The sequence below is a fragment of the Hyposmocoma kahamanoa genome, unplaced genomic scaffold (assembly GCF_003589595.1).
Source record: "Hyposmocoma kahamanoa isolate Upper Pololo Valley unplaced genomic scaffold, ASM358959v1 192, whole genome shotgun sequence".
NCBI classification, from domain to species: Eukaryota; Metazoa; Arthropoda; class Insecta; order Lepidoptera; family Cosmopterigidae; genus Hyposmocoma; species Hyposmocoma kahamanoa.
Window position 1 is genome coordinate 2,126,873 of NW_020653719.1, and position 6,717 is coordinate 2,133,589.

A 6,717-nucleotide genomic window follows, 5' to 3' on the forward strand; every position below is an offset into this window, starting at 1 on the left:
AACCCTTTACAAATCACCTTCTGACAAAAGAACATTCAAAGCCCCGCTTTTCATTCCGCGTGCAGTTCGCAAACGGCGCCGAGACACGGCTATCTCAGCAGCAATGTGGCGCGTCACGATCGATACCGTACGATGACGTTTACTCCGTCAACGATGCCGAGGAAACTAATTCGCGGCGCCAATTTTAAACTGTCTACCCTATTATCAGCGTTTTCCACTATGAAAATATCCCTGTATTTCAGTCACTTAAATGCAAACTGTGACTCGGAGAGCGGTTGTACTTTTATTGCGGCTTGAAAAATAAATTTGCTTATCGGCGTGACTAAGCAAATTCGATTGATGCAAGTGAGCGAGACTGTGCTAAATAAATAACTTTTGTATTTTTGTGCCCGGGTTATGTGTGCACTTGCAGACTTCACTTTTATATCACAACTTTTTTTAGTAGATATATGCCTATTGTAGGGTAAGGATTGTTTTAAGAAAATGTAATTATGTTCGATAAAGTGCAATGCAATAAATTCATAGTAATGCAAGATACGTTTTGTGTGCCAGTGCCCGTTGTTGGCGAGCAGTTTGGCCGGCAGCAAATAGTTCTGTGCAAAACAAGTGCCCGTCGTCTGCTACTAACTTGCAGCACGCTCCTGCCCAAGTGACACACGCATGCACTCAAAGCACTGAATAGCAATAATTATGTAGTACTCCTACGTTAGCAAATCTAAACCTTATTTACAATTAATTTGTACGCATTATTTGTTTATAGGAAACCTATGTTCCCATTCTTACGAGACTCTAAACCAGGCGGTAAATTTTGTTTTACATTTGTCTATAAGTACTTACTTATTTATCTCACTTAATTATATTCTATCTGTATAGACTTCTACTTAATAGTGTTGGTCCACCTAAATACGTCGCCTTACTATAACTAATTATTTTTTTACATCCCAAATATGTCGATATTACACAAAAACTATAGCCCTATTGTTCCAGTAATGAAAGCTTTGACGCTTGTCATTTAAAAGTGAACAACGCTCAAAATGATTTGAAACAAAATTAAACGTGGCCTTGTTTCCATTCCAAGTTTCTATATACTGTCAGTAAGTTGACACTAACCTATCGTCAGCATAGAGTTAAAGATGCATTCGTCGCAAAATGTGGCCCCGCGCCCGCGGTGGCGCCCGCGCACACCCGCAAGAATGCGATCAGGGAGGGTTCAAGTCTTCTTATTGTATTGCAATACCTAATTTATTGTCATTCATCACATCGTCATTTCATCTTTGCAAAATATATTTATACTAAAGATGAATCAGTTATTTTATTTGGTGAATCGAAATAATAAAAAGTTATGCTATAGTTAAGTTAAAATATTTAAGAAATCCATTTCGCTTTTAAATGACAATGAAGACGAAACTAACATTGCAAACGGGATATACGCACACTGAAAGTAGAAAGTTTTAAAGTGTATAAAACGAAACTATTTTAAATTTGTGGCATGTTGAATTCTATTTTTAAAAGTTTTTATTTTTTATTTGAAAAGCGTTTTATATCACAGAATATACTAATAATGATATCGTTCTACAAGCGGGTCTGTCCCGCGCGTCGCAAGTGGATACTGCAAGCAGCCTGCGCATGCCGCGATCCATGCACCTTGCACCGCGTGTCGCTTTATTTATTTATACATTTTCTTACGCGCCATTCTCGGCATCGACGCCAGTACAATCATGAAACGTTTGATGTGAACAAAAAATTATATAAATATAAGACTAAAATATGCACGCTACTTCTCCTATTTATTGCAACGTGTTTATAGAAAATTATTACTGACGAGTTACATTGTAAGTCATGGTAGCCTAATGAATAGACCTACTGCCTTTCAAGCAGATGCAGTAGGTTCGAATTTGGGCTCGCACCTCTGAATTTCTCGGAGTTTATGTGCGAAATTTAATTTGAAATTTGCCTTGAGCTGTTCGGTGAAGGAAAATGTCGTGATGAAACCTGCACGTCGAAGAAGGTTCACAACGTGTGAAGTACCTAACCGTAATAGCCGACTATGGCCTAAACCCTCCCCAGAGAAGACACCCAGCAGTGGGACGTACAAATGAGTTGTTGATGATGATCCTATGATAATCCTTTGTTACGTAAGATAGCCGCTACGTTAGTTCACAATCTTAAATTGAAGATGGTACATGCTCATCATAAACACACCTGTTCCTGCTGATGTTTAAAAATATACAAAAATATCGTCCAGGATTACGACGAAGATTTTTCGTTCTTTGCTGTACGCATGTTGAGATCTAAATCATTTTTGGGGTAATTGACAAAACAACCCTCTCCTTGTTGCGGAATTTCAAAAAACACGCGTACCGACAGTACGAGCATTGATAGTAACTGGTGACGTCACCACTCCACGATCCAAAAATAACTTTTCAGCCTTTATATAATAAATAAGAATTTATGTATTTGAATAGACACGAATGCGAGTTGGGGACTTAGAGAGGTTTTCGTATAGTTTCGAGAACCTTCTTCAACATGGTAAACCACACGTATTCATTCAGCGTCAAGTCATAATTAGGAACTTTACAGCATATTATTCAAAAAACAACCACAGGTTGTCAATTGTTGGTGTATTCCTAAGCAGGAATTGAACCCTGGTATAAATGTTAACCGTTCTCTCTACTGCGCTATCACTGCTATTTCTAATATGTTAAAGAAAAATGAGACAATAAATGCAAGAGGTACATCCTGCAATCGTACTGATATAAAGGTCCTTTGAATGAACGCAATTAAAAAAATAAACTACCAAACGTGAATTTGAGAGAGCGAGTATGAAATAAATGCAGTGGTAGCACAACCCCGACAAAATTCCGGGAAACGCATGAAAATTACACTTCGTCCAGTTACGGTATAACAAGTAGCACGGTTCAAAAATTATTACTGAATAAACTCATATACAACTAGCGACAGACAAAGAAACAATACTATATTATATCTGTACATAAATTTTATACCTCTGTTCGTATATTTAAATATGATGAATAGTATTTATTTTATTTTCATAATATACAGGTAAGGTATAATAAAAGCTTAAATACTAGAAAGTAAAACTAGGATTAAATATATGAATAAAATTGGGTCCCCGCGGCAAGGTGCTCATGATGCTGGCAGCTTTCTCCCTCTGTTTGTACATACATATATCGAGTAGCCATTCATATATAACATAACGTTAGTAGGTTTTAATACAAAGATCGAACACAAAGATTCCTTCGATCCGATTGGATTTCAGCGACCGTATGGCGAGGTAGCTGGTTCTTGTCCAGCGGGATACTACCTACATTACCCTACCGTGCAAATTTCAGTGCAGTACCGCATTTTCACGAGAATATTTCTAAATTTTACAGCTATGTTCAGCAATCGTGTCCGAGCACATAACTACTTCTCTCAGAACAAGTATAAACAAACGCACGTCGACTCTCATGCAGGTATGGGAATTTCGATCAGTATCGTTATATAATAGTCTGTAAATATAGTTATAATTTATAACTATATTTACAGACTATTATATAACTTATAAAGGAGGTTTGAAATAATGGAAAAGGTTGTGGTACTGTGATAGCAGCGTGCTCAGTCACTATGGCAGCATAAATAAACGCCGTTTTCCTGCTGCACCGCCGCCGCCGACGTCGCGATGCGTCATCGCTATTGTTAAAGAAATTCCAAGCTGCAGTACAGTGGCACTACTGGGGACCGATGACGTCACTACAAAGATGATTCTAATGATGGCATGCTGAGAATGGCTGATAGTCTTTTGTCACCTCATTTATGACGGTACGACATTATTGCGATTAACGGTGTCTTTAATAAAAATTACGATGCGAATATATGAACTTACAACGACCGCCATTTTTTTTGCTCTGGACTGGACTCTGCTGTTTTCCGTAGGTTCACCAAGTCGCACGTGAACATATAATAATGTATTTATAATAATAATGTAATATTGTAATTTAATTTAATATATTGTAATTGTTTTTCTTGTTTCTACTAACTTAGCTTATAAAATTGTTACTAACAAATATGTACTAACTGGTCTGAGAATAAATGAATTTGAATTTGAATTTATTGCTGATAGGTGAAAGGTACAGGACAGGATTAAAAATAAACATAAATTAAATGTAATTAAATTAAAGTCAGACTGCGATAGGCTGGCGATGAGGGTGATGACTTATTTCTCAGGTAGATTCCCCTGAGAAGAATGAGTAAAAATGATTGCTCTTTGTGAGTGGCATTATTTTCATAGTTATCATTTATAAAATTTATTTAAAAACATAAAAGAGCAAAAGAGCTCCTTGTTGAGTTCGTACAGGGAGGTACTGCCATCTTACCTATTTCTGCCGCCAAACAGTAATGTAAACATTACTGCGTTCCAGTTTTGAAGAGTAAAGGTGCTGGTAAAGTTACTTAAATTACTAACTAAAAATGGGACGAACAAGTCGTGCGCTTGGTGGTAAGCTATACGCCTTTGCATAGCGCTTGCTGTGCCACTCAGAGTTTTAAATCGCGAAGATCTGAGGGGCACTGCCACTGCGCCCGTCACCCGGAGACGTAAGTTGACAAGTCTCATGTGCCTGTAATTTCATCAGCACCCTTACCATTCAAGACCGGAACACAGTAATGCTGACATTACTACTTGGCGGCAGAAATAGGTAAGGTAGCAGTACTTCCCTGGACGAACTCTTTCACAAGGAGCTCTACTGATATTAATGGATTTCAAATTCCCTGGTGTACTGTGTGGCAAAACTGATATCGAAGGATGTTGTTTTGAATTCTTTGAAGGCATTGGATGTTTGATTTGGAGGCAGTGGCTCATAACTGAATGTCATAAAGTCATATCGGGTTCGATATGGCACAGCACCAGGAGCTTGTTACAAACCTTTCTTGGTTCATATTTTTTGTTATTTTTTTAAATATCATTTTACTACTTATAATAATATTATGTACTTTTCCCATCCTATTATGGACTTTTTCTTAGGAACTCATGGCGTTGGTGCGTTCCCGACAACGTCGAAGCCATTATGGGCAATGCCTATTACGTATATAAACGTATGTATTTTTCTTGACACTTTAAAATCTCTAGACAGATTTCAATAATATTAAAAGTCGTTCAATTCGTAAATTCTTCCGAAATATCGAATAGAGTACTTAATATTAAAAAAAATAAGACGTCTTACAACCTTACAACCAGATACATCGCTTTTAAATGCATTAAAGAGCTTCTTGTGAAAGAGTCCTTCCAGGGAAGCACTGCCACATTACCTGTTTTTGCCTCCAAGAAGTAATGTGTCCACTATTTCGTTCCACGTTTGACGGATGGAGAGTCAGTGGTCCTCAGATCTCTGTGTGGCACTGCAACTGCTATGGACTGACTTGTCGCTTACCACCAGGAGCACGACTTGTTGGTCCCTTCACTTGGCACCATGAAAAATCTACATATGCTGTATATTTACTAATTTACTAATACTTCAAAGAAGTAATATACATAGAGCGGATAACACCTACCTTTGAAATTCGGGAATTATTGTAATATACGAGTATGTATATTTTTCTATGTTTTTTATGTATAACTAGCAATTACTTTACTACAGTGGAGTGTGTAAAATAAACAATTTGTAATAGGAAGTAAAAGTCATGGTTTGAAATTGTAATCTTGACTTTCTTTGCTAATTATCATAACAATTATCTGATAATTATCCGATATATAAATATATCCGATAATTAACCATGCTAATTCCTAGTCTGATCTCTTTAATTTTTAACTAAAAATAGCGAACAGTGAAAAAAGTAACTAAACACGAACAAAAATATTTGGCAAAACGATTAAGTTTATGACTTTTTTGAGAGTGATATTTGTCTCATTTGGATACGTAGTATACACTGCACGACATTGTTAGCGATAACATTATGTTGTTCCAACTAATTTTATTAATATATATCAAAATATCAAAAATATAAGTTTTTTGTTGTGATTTTGTCTTTTATTATGTCTTTACTTTTTTCTCTTTTAGATCTTTAATCATACCGGCATTTCAGAGAAAAGTATTTTCCACTCTATATAGAGTATTACCTTGAAGTTTAGGTAATATACTGTGTCTCTGATTACAAAAGTATGGACAGTCATCTAACAATTTTTTCTACCTTATAAAAGACATCAACGGTATCCCAGTACAGCATAAAAAATTTTCGCAAAATGTTAAGTGATTGTTGTAGTTCATACGTCGCACTACTGGGCACGGGTTTTAAGGAGAAGGTTTAGGTCATAATCCCTGGCCCAATACAGGATGCGAACTTACTTTAACATGGAAGTTTGACCACGATATTTATTGATGGTTAAACTTTAACAAAGTGGCTAATTTGGTGCTACACTTAAGCAATTCAAAGTCAAAGTCAAAGTCAAAGATTATTTATTCCATAGGTAAAATAAATTTACACTTGAAAACGTCACATTTAAGCTACATTTAAGCTACTGCTCGTTCACTACGCTGACCTCCCTGAGAAGAACGAGCAAGAAACTCTAGGGATTGCTCTTTTCAATAAACTTAAATGCTATGGAATACACTTTGAATCAAATTTGTGTGGATTCTGGAGCCATGTCGTCTTTCCATACATCTTTATCTAACACGTAGTCTTCAATTTTGTAATATGATTTTTCGATCAAAATATTTTTAA